Source organism: Mauremys mutica, chromosome 2 (genome assembly GCF_020497125.1).
Source record: "Mauremys mutica isolate MM-2020 ecotype Southern chromosome 2, ASM2049712v1, whole genome shotgun sequence".
Classification (NCBI taxonomy): domain Eukaryota; kingdom Metazoa; phylum Chordata; order Testudines; family Geoemydidae; genus Mauremys; species Mauremys mutica.
The window spans coordinates 107,826,175-107,846,179 of NC_059073.1; the positions used below are offsets into that span (position 1 = coordinate 107,826,175).

At 45.3% G+C, this 20,005-nt stretch overlaps 1 protein-coding gene across 4 annotated transcripts in view; it reads right to left on the reverse strand.

Annotated features, from left to right (window-relative positions):
- CARMIL1 (capping protein regulator and myosin 1 linker 1) overlaps positions 1-20,005 on the reverse strand; it is a 262,324-nt gene that overhangs the window by 199,615 nt on the left and 42,704 nt on the right. Inside the window, exon 1 of one of the 4 annotated variants that reach the window (XM_045005541.1) lies at positions 7,364-7,380. The exons of the other annotated variants lie outside the window; for them this stretch is intronic. The gene's annotated coding sequence lies outside the window, so the exon portion shown is untranslated. Of the gene's footprint in view, positions 1-7,363; positions 7,381-20,005 lie in introns of those variants that run through there. 4 annotated transcript variants of the gene reach the window in all.

Here is a 20,005-nt window from a genome sequence, read left to right on the forward strand (position 1 = left end):
GGCTGAGTGGGGCTGGCAGTCTGGATATCGGCTGGCAGGGGGGCTGGCGGCCAGAACCCCAGACGGGCAGCGGGCTGAGCCTCTCAGCCTGCCACTGGCCCCGCTCAGTCCACTGCTGGTCTGGGGTCCCAGCAGGGGTAAAAGTAACTTAAATTTCTTATAGGTACTGTTGTATTACAACCCCCCTCAGGGGGGAGGAGCTCAGGGGCTGGGATGTGTGTGGGGGGAGCACTCAGAGCAAGGGGTTGGGGTGCAGGGGGATCAGGGCAGGGGGTGGGGATGTGAATGGTGCAGGAGTCAGGGCTGGGAGCATGGCGGTGTAGGAGTCAGGGTTGGGTGGCGTGAGGGGTTCAGGGCAGGAGGTTGTGGGGTGTAGGAGGAAGTCCCGAGGGGATGGGGACTTGGGGCTGGCCTGGAATAGTCCCGGTTGCCGCTGGGTTACCTGGATGGGTCCCTGCCCCATGCTGTTCCTGTTTCTGCCAAGGGAGCTGTGGGCCAGCTGTGTGGGGGCACTGCATCTGCAGGCAAATGGGGGGCGGCGGCAGAAGACCAGGGGAGCAGCCAACGGAGGGGGGGGGAGAACATGTCCGGCTCTTCGGTGGCAGGTCCCTCACTGAGGGAAGGACCCGCCGCCGAAAACTGAAGCTGCGGCGGTAGAGCTGCTGCAGATTGCGACTTTTTTTTTTTTTTTTTGCTGCTCTGGGCAGCAAAAACGCTGGAGCCGGCCCTGCAGAAGACCTTCTGGCCTGCCACTCCCTTCCCCCAGGGGCTGCAGGGACGGCAAGTGTCCAGCCACAGTGGCGAGAGAGGGGCAGCAGGACAGGCTGGGACGCGGACACCTCCACTGCGCCTCCCGCCGGCCCCTTTCACTTGCCTGACTGCCTGCTGCTTCGGCCGCCAGCGCCAGCCTGCAGGAGAGTTCCGGTAGCCAGCAGCCCCCCAGCTGCGCCCCAGCATCGGCCGGTTCTGGGTTCCGGCTGGGTTTCGGTTCCAGCTGCTGGCCCCTTGCCAGCCGGGGTCTCAGCCGCCGGCCTGCTCAGCCCACTGCCAGCCTGCGGTTCTGTTCACCCAGGCTGGCGGTGGGCTGAGTGGGGCCGGCGGCCGGGACCTCGGTGTGCCATTAAAAATCGGCTCACGAGCCACCACTGGCACGCATGCCGTAGGTTGCCGACCCCTGCACTATAGGCATAAGATTTAGTGGTTCATTATGGCAGGGAGAGGAAGTAGAGCAATTCCTAAACCCTTAAGGGTTTGTCTACATAGCTTTTAAGAGCGAGTGGGAGTGAGCTTCCGAGCCCTGGTCAACATGCTTAGGGTAACAGGACTTGCCCTGATGCTCAAAAAATAGCTGTGCAGAAACACTTTGAAGTTGTGGCTTGGGCTGGAGGCCTGCTCTTTCTCACTCCAAAATGTTATACAGACACCCCTTAAGGGCTTAGTAATTACCCTACTTTTTCTCCTTCCCTCACACCCTGCCCTGTAACCTGCCACTAAATCTAATACCTGAAGAATATGCATGCCCCTTTTTTTTTCCTGGCAGCTCTAGTAAAGAACCCACACACACGGCTAGGTCATATATGCAGCCTAGTGTTCGATTTGTCTCTAATGGTTATAGTGTTTTACCAGAAGAAGGGAACAGTATCTTCCAGAAAAGAAATAGACAAATTAGAAAGTCAATGTCATCTGGGAAGTCAAAATCAAGCTGGGAAGTAGGAATTCCTAAATTCTAATTCTGTTGGATCTTGGGCAAATCATTTAACCCCTCAGCTTTAGTTTACTCATCTGTAAAGTATACTTCATACTTTCCTACCTCCCAGGAGAACTGTGCAAATTCATCAGCTAATGAACATAAGAACGGCCGTACCGGGTCAGACCAAAGGTCCATCTAGCCCAGTATCTGTCTACCGACAGTGGCCAATGCCAGGTGCCCCAGAGAGAGTGAACCTAACAGGCAATGATCAAGTGATCTCTCTCCTGCCATCCATCTCCATCCTCTGACAAACAGAAGCTAGGGACACCATTCTTTACCCATCCTGGCTAATAGCCATTTATGGACTTCACCACCATGAATTTATCCAGTTCTCTTTTAAACACTGTTATAGTCCTAGCCTTCACAACCTCCTCAGGTAAGGAGTTCCACAAGTTGACTGTGCGCTGCGTGAAGAAGAACTTCCTTTTATTTGTTTTAAACCTGCTGCCTATTAATTTCATTTGGTGACCCCTAGTTCTTGTATTATGGGAATAAGTAAATAACTTTTCCTTATCCACTTTCTCAACATCACTCATGATTTTATATACCTCTATCATATCCCCCCTTAGTCTCCTCTTTTCCAAGCTAGCCTCTTTAAACTTTCCTCATATGGGACCCTCTCTAAACCCCTAATCATTTTAGTTGCCCTTTTCTGAACCTTTTCTAGTGCTAGAATATCTTTTTTGAGGTGAAGAGACCACATCTGTACACAGTATTCAAGATGTGGGCGTACCATGGATTTATATAAGGGCAATAATATACTCTCAGTCTTATTCTCTATCCCCTTTTCAATGATTCCTAACATCCTGTTTGCTTTTTTGACCGCCTCTGCACACTGCATGGACATCTTCAGAGAACTATCCACGATGACTCCAAGATCTTTTTCCTGACTCGTTATAGCTAAATTAGCCCCCATCATATTGTATGTATAGTTGGGGTTATTTTTTCCAATGTGCATTACTTTACATTTATCCACATTACATTTCATTTGCCATTTTGTTGCCCAATCACTTAGTTTTGTGAAATCTTTTTGAAGTTCTTCACAATCTGCTTTGGTCTTAACTATCTTGAGTAGTTTAGTATCATCTGCAAACTTTGCCACCTCACTGTTTACCCCTTTCTCCAGATCATTTATGAATAAATTGAATAGGATTGGTCCTAGGACTGACCCTTGGGGAACACCACTAGTTACCCCTCTCCATTCTGAGAATTTACCATTAATTCCTACCCTTTGTTCCCTGTCTTTTAACCAGTTCTCAATCCATGAAAGGACCTTCCCTTTTATCCCATGACAGCTTAATTCACGTAAGAGCCTTTGGTGAGGGAACCTTGTCAAAGGCTTTCTGGAAATAGTACACTATGTCCACTGGATCCCCCTTGTCCACATGTTTGTTGACCCCTTCAAAGAACTCTAATAGATTAGTAAGACATGATTTCCCTTTACAGAAACCATGTTGACTATTTGCTCAACAGTTTATGTTTCTCTATGTGTCTGACAATTTTATTCTTAACTATTGTTTCGACTAATTTGCCCGGTACCGACGTTAGACTTTCTGTTCTGTAATTGCCGGGATCACCTCTAGAGCCCTTTTTAAACATTGGCGTTACATTAGCTAACCTCCAGTCATTGGGTACTGAAGCCGATTTAAATGGTTGTACAAATCTTGTATTAATTTATTTAGTCTCTCTGTGCCTCAGTTTTCCATTGTAAAATTAAGGTAACGGCATTGCCTACCTCACAAGGGTGTTGCAAGGAGAAATCCATTAAGACGGAGGCACTCAGGTTCTATGGTAATGTAGACTATATGAGTGAATAAGAGAAAGACAGACAGACAGACGCAGTCCAAAATACTGTAACTCTCATAACTAAAATCACCTCTCCACTCCACTGAAAATATACAGGTACTCTCAGTGTTATCCCTCAGGCAATGGTGCTTTTAAACGGCTCACCCCTCACCCTGATGGTGCAAATGCTGGGAGATGTTGGGCAACAATGATGCCTGAAAATAGTGACCCCAAGATGGAGAAACTTAGGATATTATTTAAACCGCCCTTTGGGACAGCTACAGATACATCTGTAAAGGAGAATGTACTTTTCAGAGCATCACCACATCACTAAATTCCATTTTGAAAAAGTCTACATATTAAAAGAGATTCACATGTCCCAAAATAACCAACTGATGGCATCATCCTAAATCCCAACAGTTTTGTCAGACAAATTAATTTCGAGCTAGTCTACACTGGCAACGCTAAAGCACCGCCGCGGCAGCCTTGTCTGGTCGCAGCACAGCTCTCCCAGCGCTCTTAAAAAACACCTCAACGAGGGGCGCAGCTCCTAGCACTGGTCCACTGACTACACTGGCACTTTACAGCGCTGAAACTTGCCGTGCTCAGGGGGGTGTTTTTTCACAACCCTGAGTGAGAAAGTTGCAGCATTGTTAATTGCCAGTGTAGATAAGCCCTTACAGTGAACTGTCAGTCTTTACTTTTACTGAGCAAAGTTTTGTTACCGAAGGTGTGTGACATATTTGATTGTAAGAGTAATGCTATCTAGTTAACAATAAGCACAACACAAGTCTCTAGAACGCATTGCCTTTTGGATGTTTTATGAAAGTATCACACAAAACAGCTTAATCTTATTTTCTAGAGAACAGTTTATAAGACAAGACCTCATTTAGTATTCATAATACTATTAATTTATCTTGGTTATAAATCCATTGAACCAAAGTCAGTGTAATTGGTTTCATCTTACAACTGGAGAAACAAAAAAAATCAATGGACATTCAGCATGCCAAGCAGATCTCTCTATAACATCTTCCTAAATTATGAAAAATGTAGACACTTTAGGGATTAGCATTCTGATTTTTAATACTGTATAGAAGTAAAGGGGATAGGGGAAAGCACAGCTCTCTGCAGCCACTAAGTCCAGCCTGTCTGTCATTTCTAGTGAGAGCTTATTCTTTCCTCAGAGGCATAGTTCTCCGATGTGGTCATAATGTGACCATCTGATGATGCGCTGACAAATGACTTTATCTAACGTATGAATGCACTGAGTGAATAGGCTGGATATTTATAGCTTCTCTCTCAACAAATTTTCTAAAGAGAGATCCGTAATGAAGCATATCTTTAGAATAGCATTTTTTTTTTGTCAACAGCATTAGAGAAATGTGCAAAAAACATACTTCTACAAAGATTTTCTTTTGTGATAGGGTGACCATGTACCCACTGAGCAGTTAAATGGGTGAAGATTTGTATTTACTAGCATGCACATTAATAAGTCGGTTGACAGTATTTTTATACTGATAAATGAAATCTTCATTTATAAATTATTACTTTGTGGGGATTCCTGCCAGAACCGGAGAGAATTAAAATTAACTACCAAGTGAGCATGTAACAGGAAATCTAAAAGATAAACAAGGTACTTAACATTGCAGAAATTCTCCCATCTCCTATTACACTTATTTCTACACTTTTGGTGGTAGGGATGTGTACTTAAAGAAAGTATGGTAATCTAGTGTTTGTAAAAGAGAACTATTAATTCAAAGCACAGTGTATGCTGGCAATATTCCTCCATACAGCTCCACCAAAAGCATGGCAACTCATAACTCTCAGACCTTAGGCCTTATCTACACTACACAGTTTTGTCGACAAAAGTCAGCTTTTATCGACAAAACAGAGGAGGTGCACATACTGAAATGCTCCTCCTGCTGATGTAATTCCCCTGCTATGCCAACATAATAAAACCACCTCAACAAGAGGCATAAGGCTTATGTTGGTGTAGTTAGGGCAACGTAATGTCCGTGCAGAGACATTGCATTCCTTACATTGGTTGTTGGCAGTCATTCTTGTCTATTTCATGGCTCGTGAAATTGACAAGAAAGCCGCCTCTCGGCTCCCAAGTCAGGCAGCCCTGCTGCCCCCAGGGTCCCAGCTCCCCACTGGAAGCATGGCAGCTGACTAGCCTCTGAGCATAGATCTCCCCACCAGAGGCAAGAAGCCCCGGGGTGGCTTCCCCTCAGCTGGGAGCACGCAGGAGGGGCAGCTGGATTACTGGTGGGGAACTGCGTAGTGCTGAGAGTTCAGTACCCCACATTGCCCCTCTTCAGTCAGTGGAAGCACTCCTGGTTAGGATGTGCACCATCAAGAGAAGGAGGGTAGTGTGGACAACAGCCATCGCAGCAATTAATATGGTGGCTGTAAGTCCACTTAATGAAGGTCAAATTATCTTTGTACTGTAGACATAGACCTACTGTTCAGCCTCTCTTGACACAGACTGACAGTTCTGCAAAAGAAATTTGTTTTCTTGAATTCTGCTTACTTCAGTCATGATTGCAAATTCTGCTTCACAGGTTAGGAAACATTTTCATTTCCATGTTTAGTGAACGAACTCCTAAAACTTGACAACTTAATAAGATAAGGATGAAGAGAATCTGGTATGTGGCCTCACTGATTACTTCTGAAAGTAGAGGATCAATAATCAAGACATGGTACTTCCCCATTTTTAACTACTTTGGTCAAGAAAACAACCCAATATTTCTTCAAGACATTTTTCCCACAATGTAGGATAAAGTGATTCAGAAAATACTACTCCGTCCACAAAGACCTTCTTATTTTTGATCCTCAAAGATAGAAAGGCAAACCACTCATCTGTACTAACATCCTAGCATTAGATATTGTGGGCCGGATTATCAAAGGTACTTAAGTATCTAAAGATGTAGAGAAGTTGCCAGTGGAATTTTTAGAAGCATCTAAGCAGGATAGGCCCCTAACTACCATTGAGTCAATTTACCTCCTGGCATTAAGTAAATATGGTCCTATATGAAAGCATAATACCTATTGGTAGGTAACCTATATAATTCTTAATATCATAGTCACAGCTCTATATAGTGACATAGTGCTAAATTTTATAGCACAGGAGCCCTGCAGAAGTTCTCAAGTTGGTAATTCTCTCATACATGAGGTAAGTCTCCAAAATCCATCTTGTGTATGACATCACCATAAAATAAACCGCTCATACTCAAAACGCAACTAACATTTTACCAGGAAATTGTATCTAATTGAAAATCTGTGCAATAGCAATTATGAGACTTCACACGTTAGTAATAACTTCACACATCATATCAACATAAAATACGCATAACTCTGGGTCTATATGCCAAACTTTAAACGAACTCACAAGGCGCATCCAAAGCACATATGTACTTCATCAAAACGCCCACTGGCAGTGCATGTAAAATACTGTTTTTTACAATATTAATATTCTGTGCAAACTTCAAGTAAGGGCAAGAGTTCAGTGACATGGTCCAGATGCTCTTGGGTTACCCTATAAACCCACTTTAACTGGCTGACCAGACCAGGCTGACAATAGTTATCCAACAGACCCTACTCACTCTGAAAGTCCCCATCGCACCCCAGCAGCCCTGACATACCTCCCACTCACTGCAACCCAGCCCCACAGGCCATAGCCCCCAACATGCCCCACTCACCCCAACCTCCTGGCCCCCAACCCTCACTGCCCCCAATATTCCTCACTCACCGCATAGCCCACCAACAACTTGCCCCCCCCACCCCAGCCAGTCATCCACTGCCCCCACAATCTTCCTGGCCACTCACTTGCCCATACCCCACTCCAGCTCAGAGTTCCACTTCCATCCTGCTCCTGCTGATCCCAGCCTTCCAGCAACTCTGCTCACTCCCATCGCCTGCCCCGCACAGGCCAAATTTGAGTGACAAGTGAGACTGCAACCTGGCTCATGAGGTCCCAGCACCACTTAGGATTCACCAGGGAGGCAGCCTCTCCATCATGCAGAAAGGCAGCCAGGCCAAATCTGAGTGATGCTGCAACCCTATAACCCGGGTCACAACACCACTTATTTAAATTGGGCCCGGCTGCTGCTCCCACCACCTATCAGGACAAGGGGCAGCTGGGCCAAACTTGAGTGGTATTGTGACCCCGTGAGCCAGGTGAAGTGCTGGAGTGCAACTCTGTCCTGGATTTCAGGTGCGGGAGTGACGCTCTGGCCTGCTCCAGCAGTACACCCCTGGCTCTATACAGTTTCCCCACATGGTCTAAAATATCCGTGTTTGGTTAGACATGAAGTAACAGGGTCTTCTTATCGTAGAAGGAAAGCGTTCATAATTTGTTGTACGAGGCTACATACGCCCCTCTGATGTGAGCATCCCCAGAGAGAAAAAAAAGTGTTGAGAATTAGGAAGAGGTTATGATAACTGAGATTTCATACTGTTCAGAGTCAAGATACTATACAAGACAATACTCTAAAGACTGCAGTGTCTTTTAAAAGCTCTTTCCTAAGGCAATATGTCAATGAGTTAACTGAGGGGACATTATAAAACATTATACCTGCTCTTGGTGGTATTACTCTGTTCCTTCCTAAAAGCGCTTTTCCCAGAACACAGACACAGTTCTCCCCTGCAGGACCCTGCATGGGTCGTTTTAAAGACTATGAGAGAAGAAGCCTGGGTTACCAAACTCCTGTGCCACGTTTAAAAATGCTGATCTTACTCTCTTAACTTCAATGAAGGCTCAATCCTATGCCACTGAAGTCAATAAGAATTTGGCCATTGCCTTCAAAGGGGCTAGAATCAGGCACCACCCTAAGGTACCAAGGAAGCTGGTAATCATTGCCCACACGTTCCATGTGGGTTGTTTTAACATTCTGTTTCTGTACCAGTACTACACCTTGTTTTGAATTCTATTCCTTTGCTAATACAACCTACTGTATCATCCGTGTTAGTGTGGTTGCTGGGCATTCAATGGTTTTGATGGCTTTTTCTGCAATAACACTGGCTCCTTTTCCTGACTGCTATGGTGATTGACACTTTCATTTTACACATATTCCCCAACTTGCTCCCAAATTATTGGCTGTAATTTGTGATAGTACAAGTCAGCCCTCTGTTTTGCTTTCTGCAGCACTGTTTATACAGTGTGACTCATCTGATAAATGCTTTCTGTGTTGGTGTTCTTCCATGTCGGACTGAATTCTGCCCTCTACTTACACCCTGTACAACCCTACTCATTCCAGTAGGAGTTGCGTCCATGTATGTAAGGGCAGCATAGAGCCCACAGCCCTCAGAATGAAAGGAAGGATGTGGAAAGACCACAGAGTGGATGAGAACAATTTCCTTATTTCACATTTCCCACGTCATGCAAACAGTTCAAAGCCTTTCCTGCCGGAGATGCTTTAACACACAAAGAGACTTTTGAGGAGCAAAATTTGACACCTCTGAATGAACCCAGTGGCAAGAAGCTCTGAAAATATATATATACCCCTAGCCCTGCCCCATAAGGGCTTGAAAACTGCCCACTGCAAGTTACCAATTTTAGATGCTTCTTCCACCTTCTGACCTTTTCCCCCTATTGTAATACTTTAACATCATGCAAATATAAAATACTGAAAGATTCACTACAACTTCTCTTATTAATCACAACAAATACGGCTTGCAACTGATATCTAATCAGAATGAGAAAAGGAAGCCAGGTTGATCAGGAAGTACTGAAAGGGGAAAAAAGATCCTCGTCTTGAGAGAGAGAGAGAGAGAGAGAGATGGATGAACAGGTCACAAAGTCCTCCCACCACAATCCCGCCATCTCCAAGAGAGAGGGAAGATCTTGGTCACCACTAGCCTGCCTCCAAAAGGCAGAGATACAACCAACGAACAGCTCAGCTCTCCCTTGATAATCCTGTTAGGTCACAGGCAGGGGAGGATGGAAGAAAATAGCAACAACTTAAGGACTAGAACCTGGCAACAGACATCACCTCACATGTATATCGTTTTACATTTATCTTCAATTAACTATTTCTAGTTGGCTCTGTTACCTCTTTGGGTCAAATCCTTTAAAATCTGTGTGACAGAGTAGGTGTCATTCACTGAGAAACCATATTTGAGAAATATTCTAATTGCTGAGAAACAGGAAACAAATCAGAAAATCCAGGAACTTTAAGGCTAAGACTAAGAAGGAAATAGCCCATTGTCTGGCAATTTAGGGGAAAAGAGTTTTGGGGGACCATTAAAACACCATTAACATGCAACTAGCAGGCGGAAAGGAGGAGAGTAACAGTAATAAATCCAAATTTTTTGTGCACAGTATGGAAAAATAATTATATTTCTTGAGGGGAGCTTCCACAAAATAAGGTATACAATGACTATTATATTTACAATAGATTACTACATCTCCCAGGATATTGCACCTGAACAAACATTCTGTGACTACAAATTAGGATTCCATCGCTTAATATGGCAATGCCAGACTCACACTTTGGACTTTCAAAACGGCAAAGAGTATTAAGTAGGAGTGGGTAAGTCACTGATTCAGTTGCTGGCCTCCAAGAGTATGTCTACATTGCAATTAAAAACCTCCAGTTGGGCCATGTTAGTTGACTTAGGCTCTCGGGGCTCAAGCTAAGGGGCTGTTTATTTGCAGCATAGATGTTCAGGCTTGGACTGGACACTGGATTCTGAGATGCTGCCAGGTGGGAGGGTCCCAAAGCCCAAACATCTGCACTGCAACTAAACAGCCAGTTAGCTTGAGCCCCAGGAACCTAAGTCGGCTGGCAGAGGCCAGCCGCAGGCGTCTAACTGCAGTGTAGACATACCCCAAGAGACTATGGTGCTAAGCAACATGCAAGAACTCACAGCATGAGAAGAATACAGAATTTACGTTTAAATCAATTCAGGGAACAAAATAACCATTCCCACAAGATCATTCCTATCTAGTTAAGCTGTTACTTAGAGTGGGATTAGATACGATTTTACATTGTTTATTTTTGATTTAATGGGATGTTCCTCTCAGTTTTCTAATACATTTGTTTTTATTTACGAGAATTTGGGTTTTTGGACATTTAGAGGAATAATTTGCTGTGTTCTGTTCCCAGAGACAAAGCAAACCTTCTGATTATGGGGGAATAATAAAAGAACTAAGAGGCACCTAGCCTGGGGCGCTTAGTCCAAGGAAGAGGGCAAAAGAATGCTTCCCACCATCCAAGGGGCTTTGATAAGATGTTGTCTGTGGTTATTAAGGAACAGGATGAAGCATGGCAACCATCACAAAAAAAGGAGGGGAACAAAGGTCACAGACTGGTTGCATTTATCCCACTTTATTTGCAAGCCATTGTTTACAATAATCTCGTCCAACTTTGTTTCCAGCTCTTCAGCCAAATTTCCCACACAGAACTATACTTTACTTCTCATTCTATGACTGGCAATTAATCTCTGATGTAGAACCTTGTCAAATGCCTTTTCATCACTGACTCTCTTTTCTCTCTACTGTGGCAGAGGGAGTCTCAGGGCTTTTCCACACTTACGGGGGGGGGGGTCGAGGAGCAGCGATCGGTGCATCGGAGGTCGATTTAGACCCGCTAAATCGACCGCAGATCACTCTCCCGTCGACTCCTGTACTCCACTAGATTGAGAAGCACAAGGGGATTTGACAGGAGAGCGTCTCCCATCGACATTGCATAGTGTGGACCCCACGATAAGTAGATCTAAGCTACATCGATTTGAGTTATGCTATTCACATAACTCAAATTGCGTAGCTTAGATCAAATTTTCCCTGTAGTGTAGACAAGGCCTCAGACATGTAAACATTGGCTTTCCCCTCTACTAAAGAATACAAACAAGGGGCTTGTCTTCACATACAGCAGTGCGGCTGTGCCACTGTGGTACTTCAGTGAAGATGCTCTCCTGTAGATATAGCGCTCTCTATACTGGGGATGAGGTCGGTATAACTATGTTGTTCAGGAGTGTGGATTTTTCACACCCCTGAGAGATGCAGTAATACCAATATAAGTTTGTAGCGTACACCTGGCCCAAGTGGCCACTCACTTTCTTCGCCAATGCCTTCACATTCCAGGAATGAATTCTGTACTGGAAATTTATACAGCAGGGTGGCCCTGATGAGTAAAAAGCTCAATTTCTATTTCCTGACATCTAAATCCTCCCATCCCTGATGGTAATTTAATGTGCTGTATCCACTGTTTTGGGGGGTGGGGGAGGAGAGAGAGAGAAAAAGAGAGAGGGAGGCATCTTCTGAAGCTGATGCATTGCTCCACAGCCAGCTTCTTGGTAATGAGGCCTCTTCCCTGTCTTTACAACCAGCCAAAATATAAAAGAACTACTTAAGGGGGTTCCTGACTCTCAGCACTTCATCCTAGAGAAGAACAACTCCCAAAGTTTGTCTCAAACCAACAGGCCTCTCCAGTGAAGCACAGAGTGCTACCAACCAAGATGTTTAGGTCCCAAATCTCTATTTTCACAAATTCAGTTTCAGGAGGAATTACAAAAGTAAAAGACAGGATTCGTGCCCTGAAGTTCATTTTTTAAAAGGCTACATTGAAGTTAATATAGTAAACTGATTTCATATGTATTTTTCAAGGCCACTTTTGAGAAACAAGACCTGCAATATTACAAATAAAGTTCTTGTTGTTTTAACAAAAAACACAAGTTGGAATAAGTAAGCTAAGTATCTAGCTTGCCTTATAATTAAAATGTCTACCTCACTGCCTAGCAACAAATCGGTATAGAAGTTCGCTTGGGGATAGAATTTGAATTCAAAGTTACAGGTAATATTCACAGCAGAAGATGATGCTGCAGCCATCCATTCTTCATTTTAAATATGCTCACTTCTTTTTTTAATTTTTAAAAAGAGCCATCACAACTATTACCAGATTTGTCCTTTTTTTATAATCTCGCATTGCATTATATTTCTTTAAAATTATCATTTTAAAAGCAGGAACTACAGATTATAGGTCTACAGCGTCTATAATAAAATATGCAGTCTTACTGAGTATACGCTCATGTTTACTAGTCACAATCAATACTTTTTTTTTTTTTAAATTCAAACAATACAACAGCAAACTGAGAAACAGGATCCTTTCTGAAAATTGCTCTTCAGGCATTCTATGGAAATTGTCATTATGCTCAGACTCCTTTCATACCTGACACAAAAGGATCTGAGCGTCTTACTTACTGACACAGTCCTGTGGTTTACGTCAACAGCTTGACTCTGCACTTGATTCAACTTTCTCTTTGCAAAAAATAAAGGGGGGGGGAAAAATTGCCCAGAGCTCAAGCACTCCCTCTGGTCCAAAGCGTACCTCTTTCAATGGAGATTCACAATTCAAACAAATCCATAATCACCCATCCTGCTGAGTCTGCGCCACCTCTACTGAAATGCTAGAGCAATCACATCTTATATCTTTTCTACTTGAAAAGCTGGGCTGCCAAATGAAAAAAAAAATCAAATTGCACCACAGTTTTTGTTCTAAACTTGTGACAGGCTGCTGCAGCTAGGAGGTAGGATCCCTCTTGTTACAAGAAAGGAGGCTGCAGGTAGAGGGCCTCAGGACACTGGAACTTGCACCCCTCATTTGGTCTCACTAAATACAAACTTGATGATCTTCTAACCATGCTGCAAAAGCCACTTATTTGATAGGAGCTTGGGGAAATGAGAGGATGTTCCTGGATATAATGTGGGTGAGGGAATTTATTAGCTGGCAGCGATAAATTGCTGTCTCCATTTGATTGTTTCATGCTCCTGGCTGGTAGAATTTACTTACTATTTAATGTTGTTGGATGGTTACCATTACCGCAAGGGGCTCAGAGCTTCTGTATGGGCCTCTTTTATTATTAATGTTGTTAAATCCAAACAAACAAAAGTCTTAGGAGATGTGGCTATCAACCAGAAGGGATTATGGAAAGGTGAGCCATTTGTACGCAGTGGATTGTCCTTTTACTCCCTTGTCACTAGAAGCACCAATACAATGAGTTCCTCCAGTTCCCAGTAATTCTGAACAATGACCTTCTCTCTCACCCCCCACCTCACCCATTCTTGTCGGAGAATGCACTTCATTAAACCAACCTTTATCTACTCTGGGATTAACACCACTCTGTCAGAAGCCAGACTTACAAACAAATAACATGGTCTAAGCCCTTCCAAAAAAGATAGGACCAATTGCTTTGGAAACACTCCCACCCAGAAGAGTTGCAGAAAAGCAGTAGAAAGCCCAATAAAACTCCTAATCACTCATTTTCAAAATGTGTCGTTGCTAAAGCTACTGAAAAAGAAAGCAAAAACAAAACACATGTCCACAATCTTTCACTTGAATATTTTAATGATTTCCCTTCGGAAATGTTCAGGCCCCTTGCGTGTTTGCCTTTCATGGACATCTGAGAAACAGGGTTTTGTTGACAAGAACATTCATATAAATAATTTTCTTAGTCACATGCACGAGTCTTCACTGAAACTGAATTTGAAGTTCACACAAGCAAGCATTTGTGCCAGTGTTGCTTGCACTTTAATCCTTTTTGGTTATGGAAATACTACTATCTGAATTAGCAGACCAGATAAAATGAAGCATTTGACTAATGAACAATGCACACTTGCAGTGAACTATTCACTCTAGGTCCTTAAATTTTTAAGGAAAAAAGTATCAAATCACATTGAAGAATGAATACATTTATAGATATTTCAATCTGTTGGCAGGGATTCTATGAGCAGGGAGAGGAGCCAAAGTCATCGGATAACTTATTAGCTGCAAATTATTCACAACTATCATTGTAACTGAGGGCTTGGCTACACTTACAATTTGCAGCGCTGGGAGTTACAGCGCTGGTCATGCAGCTGTGTAGGGCCAGCGCTGGAGTGTGGCCACACTGACAGCTACCAGCGCTGCAGTGTGGCCACACTTGCAGCACTTTCCAGCGCTGTATTGAGAAGTGCATTGTGGGCAGCTATCCCACAGAGCACCTCGTCCCGTTTTGGCGCCGTTTTGGCGCTGAGTATTGTGGGAAGGGGAAGGAAGTGTGCGGGTCATTCCGCTTCCTGTTTGCCAGCGCCCCGTGGTGCATCGCTTCACATCCCAGCATTCACTCTTTCCGGCAGCGTTTGGCGCCATTGTGAGTGTCTTTCTGTTACTCTCTGTGTGAATCGCGATTTCTGTGGCAAATGGAGCCCGATCTGCTGAGGACTCTGCTGATGAGTGTCACCAGCACAACACGTTTGGCAGTCGAGCTATTCCTTCAGCTCCAAAGTGACAGTGAGGAGTCCGACGATGATATCAATATGGATTTGCCTGCCGCGTGTGACACTACAGTGCTCGTGGCATTCACGGAAATGCTCAGCACCGTTGAACGCCGCTTTTGGGCTCGGGAAACAAGCACTGAGTGGTGGGATCACATCGTCATGGAAGTCTGGGATGACGAGCAGTGGCTGCAGAACTTTCGTATGAGAAAAGCACTTTCATGGGACTGTGTGCTGAGCTCGCCCCCACTCTGCGGCGCAAGGACACAAGATTGAGAGCTGCCCTGACGGTGGAAAAGCGGGTGGCTATTGCAATCTGGAAGCTGGCAACTCCAGACAGCTACCGGTCAGTCGGGAACCAGTTTGGTGTGGGAAAGTCGACCGTGGGAATCGTTTTGATGCAAGTTTGCAAGGCAATTAATCGCATCCTGCTAAGAAAGACCGTGACTCTGGGGAGCGTGCAGGACATTGTGGATGGCTTTGCACAAATGGGTTTCCCTAACTGTGGAGGGGCGATAGATGGGACGCATATTCCTATTCTGGCCCCCCCCCCACCTGGCATCAGAGTACGTTAATGGTAAGGGGTATTTCTCTATGGTTCTCCAGGCGCTTGTGGATCACCGCGGGCGTTTCATTGACATTTACACAGGCTGGCCTGGAAAGGTGCATGATGCACGCATCTTTCGTAACAGTGGCCTGTTCAGGAAGATGCAGGCAGGGACTTTTTTCCCAGACAGGAAGATCACAGTAGGGGATGTCGAAATGCCCACTGTGATCCTTGGAGACCCCGCGTACCCGTTACTGCCTTGGCTCATGAAACCCTATACAGGGAAGCTTGACAGGAGCAAGGACCGGTTCAACTACAGGCTGAGCCGGTGCAGAATGACTGTGGAGTGTGCTTTTGGGCGTTTAAAAGCTCGCTGGAGATGTTTGTATGGGAAGCTAGACTTGGGGGAAAGCAGCATCCCCGCGGTTATAAGCACTTGCTGTACCCTCCATAATATTTGTGAAGGGAAGGGTGAAACATTCAGTGAGGCATGGACCACCGAGGTTCAAGTCCTGGAGGCTGAATATGCACAGCCAGAGAGCAGGGCTAATAGAGAGGCCCAGCACAGGGCTACAAGGATTAGGGATGCCTTGAGGGAAGAATTTGAGGCTGAAAGCCAACAGTAATGTTTGCTGCCTTGCATGGGAGTGAATTGCACTGCTTACACTGTTATTCTATTATCCATAATAATAATATGATTTGTAGTGCCTCTTTCTTTACTGGGCTAAGGTATCTTTCACTATCTGCTATAATAAAGACTGTTTTCAAAGCCAAGAATTGTTTTATTGAAAAGAAAAAAACTTCCTTGACAGACAGACAGACACACAACATTTCATGAACACAAGAGGGCAGGGGTGTGGGTTGGTGAACTGTACAGTCACAAGTTTGCATATGCCCTGTCTGGATTGCTGTTTAATGAATCCTGCACTTCAGGGTTCATATACTGCATGGTGATGGGGGTTGAATGCAGAGGGTAAGGGTGGTGGTAGGTATCAGGGCTGGTTGGGGAACGTACAGGTGTTGGAGGCAGCTGGTGGTGGTAAGAACCTGGATGCTGGGGAAAGGTGGTTTGAGCTGACATTGGGGCACAAGGCACAAAGGACGGGGCGGGTGGGGGAGTAGCACGGTAGTGCTCTGCTTGCATGGCAACGAGTGACTCTATAGACTCCGCTTGGCGCTCCAGGATGCTTAGCAGCCGCTCCGTGCTTTTCCTCTTGGCCACTGCATTTCTCTTGCGTGTCCTGCTTTCTTTCTCTCGCCAATCCTTCAATTCCTTACTCTCTCGAGCAGACTGATTAAGAACAGTTTTCAGCATGTCTTCTTTGCTCTTTCGGGGATTTTTTCTCAAATTTTGAAGCCTCTGTGATGTTGAACATCTGGGCAGTCCAGTAGTCAAGGTCACTGTAGAAACAGAAATGACAACATTTAACACGGGCAGCATTGTATCCACTATCTCCAGACATGAATTGTTACACTGAGGGAGTGAGTTCTCATTTAAGCATTCTTTTCCCCACACGCATAACACAACAGAAGCCACGAAACGGTGAGTGAGGAGTGCTTACTTATATGCGGAGAAGTGGGGCTTGGGTGATAGAGGGGAGCTGGTTGCTTCGGGTAATCTGGAGTGCTAGAGGGGTTGAGAGAAGATGCAGATGCAGGGGTGATCTTATCTCCCTATCTCTTCACTAAAGAGTCTCCCAACATTTTTCACAGGACTTAATCCTGGAAGATGTTTCCCTACTGCGAGTCACTAGGGAACAGCGGGGGGCTCTTTTAGAGCAATGTGGATTCCGCCCGGGACCCTATGCGGCTTGCCTGTGTTCAGAAATGGTCCCCCCACCACTGGCAGAAGAGTGGCGCGGACGCGTCACCGTCACTGGGACAAGGGACACAGTGGCTCTGCCTATAAACCTGCGCAGGCATATTGCCCACGCTCTGGATGAAGCTTTTGCTGAGATAACTGAAGCAGATTACCGCGACGTGATAGACCACATCAACGGGCTATTCCACATCTAGAGGCTGGCATGCATGCATCCATAACCCCCCCTCCTCTCCAGAAACATTTCACCCAGAAAATAAAAGCCGCTTACCGGTAACACGCTCCTCTGCTTGTCCTTCTGCAACTGCTGGCTGCTGCGATTGGGTACTTTCCTCCTGGCTTGAGAAGAGCTCCTGGCTGCATGCATCCAGGGAATCTGCGGTTTCTTCCCCCATCCCAGGAGCTTCACTCGCGGTTTCCTCTCCCGCCTCCTCCGCCTCCTCCTCCTGTCCCCCAGCCTGCTCAGAAGTGTCCATCGTTATCCTGGGATTGGCAGTGGGGTCACCCCCAAGTATCTCATCCATCTCCCTGTAAAAACGGCAGGTCGTGGGAGCAGCTCCGGATCGTCGATTCCCCTCTCGGGCTTTGTAATAGGCACTCCGCAGCTCTTTAACTTTCACCCTGCATTGTACTGCGTCCCGATCATGGCCCCGATCCAGCATGGCCCTTGATATCTGCTCAAAGATATCGTAATTCCTACGGCCGGAGCGCAGCTGTGCCTGAACAGATGCCTCACCCCAAACACTGATGAGGTCCTGCAATTCACCAGTGCTCCATGCTGGGGCTCGTTTGCCGCGTGGAGGCATGGTCACCTGTAACTGATTAAAACTGATTGCACTCCACACCTGGCTGCAGCAAACAGGAAGGGGGAGATTTTTAAATTTCCCGGGGCATTTAAAGGGCGGGTCACCTGAGGCAAGAGCAGTAGAGTGCAAACTGATGTGCAGAGTGGCTGAACAGGAATTCTGGGATAACTCCTTATTCCCTGGAGGACAGGTAAAGCGCTGGTGAGTGTCCACACCTGCTGAGCAGCGCTGGATCACCAGCGCTGCACTCCTTATACCCCTGCCGGGATGGGTTTTCAGCCAGCGCTGCAACCAGGGAGTTGCAGCGCTGGTTGTGCCCTGCAAGTGCGGACGGGGTGTTGTTGCAGCGCTGGAAAGCCTCCACCAGCGCTGCAACTTGTAAGTGTAGGCATTAACTTATCTGAGACAGGTTCGGTCACAGAGACCCCCTTGGGACTGCTACCTGATGTGCTGAGACTACCTCTGAGCCCGTTTTCTCTGCCAGTTTGGGCCTCCAAAACCCTGCCTTGTTGAGCCAGACACGCAAGCCTGCTGCAACATAGACCCAGGGTCTGAACCATGCCCCCAAAGCTGCAGATTTAACTGAAAACAGCTTTAGAAGTGCTCCTGTCTCCAGCACCCAGACTTACAGCTCCGAATGGGATCCAAACCCCAAAGTAATCAGTTTTACTCTGTATAAAGCTTATACAAGGTAAACTCATAAATTGTCTGATAGAGAGATATGCACAGCTGTTTGCTCCCCCAGGTATTAATCACTTATTCTGGGTTAATTAATCATAGAATATCAGGTTGGAAGGGACCTCAGGAGGTCATCTAGTCCAACCCCCTGCTCAAAGCAGGACCAATCCCCAGACAGATTTTTGCCCCTAAATGGCCCCCTCAAGGATTGAACTCACAACCCTGGGTTTAGCAGGCCAATGCTCAAACCACTGAGCTATCCCATAAACAAAAGTATAAAAAGTAGGATTTAAGTGGTTCCAAGTAATGACAGACAGAACAAAGTAAGTTACTAAGCAAAATAAAACAAAACACACAAGTCTAAGCCTAATACATTAAGAAACTGAATACAGGTAAATCTCACCCTTAGAGATGTTCCAATAAGTTTCTTTCACAGACTAACTCCTTCCTAGTTTGGGCCCAATCCTTTCCCCTCATACAGACCCTGTTAATTCCAGCAGGCATCTTAGGTGAAAAGCAGGGGATTGGACATGACTGGGACCCCTTTGTTCTGTTCAACCCCCTTTTATAGCTTTGGAACAAGGCGAGAATCCTTTGTCTCTCTCTGGGTCCGTCCCCCCACCCCGCTTCTAAATGGGAAAGTACCAGGTTAAAGATGGATTCCAGTATCATGTGACATGTTTATATGTTCTGTGAGACTTCATTACCCACTCGCTGGCACACACTACACAGGAAGGCTTACAAGTAAACAGAGCCATCTACAACCAATTGTCCTAGTTAATGGAAGCCATCAAGATTCCAAACCACCATTAATAGCCCACATTTTGCATAACTACAATAGGACGATAGAATTATATTTCATATTCCTAATTTCAGATACAAGAAAGATATAGTTATACAAATGGGATGAACACACTCAGTAGATTTCTACACTTTGTAATGGTACCTTACAAGAGACCTTTTTTATAAAGCATATTCCAGTTACATCATATTTCCACTTATAAACATATTTCCATAAACATATGGAGTGCACCGTCACATTATCATTCAGCAATATCTGCACCACTAAAACTAAACGTGCATCTTCTTTGTCCTAAGCTGCTGTAGTTTTAGGCCCATTGTTGGTGGAGAGGAACAACATGCACCTGATCCACCGCGCACACAGCACTGAAAAGGTATCCCTTAATTTTAAATGGAGTAGTGCCGGGGTAGGCAACCTATGGCACGTGTGCTGAAGGCAGCACACAAGCTGATTTTCAATGGCCCTCACACTGCCCGGGTCTTGGCCACCAATCCGGGGGGCTCTGCATTTTAATTAAATTTTAAATGAAGCTTCTTAAACATTTTAAAAGCCTTATTTAGTTTA